Below are 1,853 nucleotides of genomic sequence, written 5' to 3' on the forward strand. Positions count from 1 at the left end.
TCTTGGGTTTGAGTGGCCATTCCGGGTCGGTCAACCATCCCTTCGGGTGGCATTGATTAACCCAAATCAATCCACTCACTCCTTCGGTCAGGCCAACCACCATGACCAGGTTGTCCAACCACTTACACCACTACATGTTATGTGTGTACATATGCATATTTTTTTTTCATGTTCACTTACCTGTTTTGTATATCCATTAGAGAGATGATAGAGCTCGACACACCCTCTTTGGGTCACTACCTCCACAACACACTCATCTTTTTGTCCCCTACCTCGACGCCACACCCACCCTTCGAGTCACTGCCCTTTCGACACACCATTTTTTCAGCCCCTGACTCTATTGCAAGCTCACCCTTTTGGGTCTCTTCCTCCATGACACACCCATCTTTCGAGTCCCTGCCTCGATGGCTCAACCATCTTTTTTAGTCACTGCCTCCATGGCACACTCATCCTCACCACTTTAGTGTACTTCCTGCATGTTGCATGTCACATGCTTGAATTCATTTTCTTGATGTATGTTTGCACTTTTGGGCACCTTTAATGGTTTATTCATACCTCATTCGAGGAATCTTATTGCCAGCCTTTTGCATGCTTTTGTATTTATCATTTTCCTCAATAGTTGTCTTGCTCGTTAAGAGAGTGACCCCGTGTTGGTTGCAATGCCTTAACAAGCATTGCTTGTTGGGTCGATCTCGAAGAGTAATGCGAGTTAAGTCTTCGGAATTGACATGAATATGACAGTAATAAAGATCCAAAGGATATAACTCATGTCACCCTTGCATGTTGCAGGTTGGCATTTAATGGCTCTTATTCTAAAATATTAAAATTTTATCTTTACGTAGTACATTTTTACATACTTTAAAAGCTGTGCATGTAGCAAAATAGGCTCATATCTGAGGTTAATCATCTATTTAAAAATAATCCATATTGGGTGACATTCTCTAGATCCCTTAGATCTTTAGGATACGACCAACATTGGGACCCCATCAAAGTCATATGGTAGCCGGAGACTTACCCAATGCACTCAGGCAGCGGGTTAGGACAGCTTTCATTAGATGATGTGCTATGCTATGATTTAGAGTGTTAGGTAGTGTTTTATATGCCTTGTTATTGTTCTTTATAGGATTGGTTTCCCTAGGCAGACATCATTCTTTTGCATTGTGCTTGTGGTGTGACTGTATTCTTCATAGGTATGATAGTGTTTTAGGGCGCTGTTCTATGTGGAGCCATGCCTCTATGTGCACACACAGGTACTGCGATTGGGGGAGGAAGTAATGATCTTTAACAATTTAGTTGCATGTGTCATTTAGCTCCTCAACTTATAAGGCATGGCTCATTATAAGTTATATGAATGTGGACTTTCCCGTTAACACTTATTTTCATGTAGGATTGAGTCTTTTTTTTTCCAATCTACTTTTAGAGTTTTGGAGATCCCAGTAGTAGAAATAAGATACGGGCATAGGTTCTAAGGTGTTTAGCATCAGAACCATGTAGACTGGACTGGGAGCTGATGCTAATGTCCTATATTTTAATTCAGCGTTTTTAACATTGATATATAGAATTGTTTCCGTGCATGTCTATGCAGGGTCCGACTTCCTTTCTCTTTTCTGAGATATGTGGTTGAACCAAATTTGGAATCAAAAGTGGAGTTTTAAAAATTAAATTGGTGCTTAGATAGCAGAACTAGTGTCTAGGAGCCAGATCTGGTGCCTAAGTGCCAGAATAAGGAGAAGACGGAGCCCAGGCACCAGAGACGGTTATTTCATAAATGCATTCAATTTGGATGGATTTTGAAGAGGTGCTTATGGATACTCTTGGGAAATTCATCCTTACATTATTAAAGAGTGTTTTTA

This window comes from Phalaenopsis equestris, unplaced genomic scaffold (genome assembly GCF_001263595.1).
Source record: "Phalaenopsis equestris unplaced genomic scaffold, ASM126359v1 Scaffold236055, whole genome shotgun sequence".
In the NCBI taxonomy this organism is placed as follows: Eukaryota; Viridiplantae; Streptophyta; class Magnoliopsida; order Asparagales; family Orchidaceae; genus Phalaenopsis; species Phalaenopsis equestris.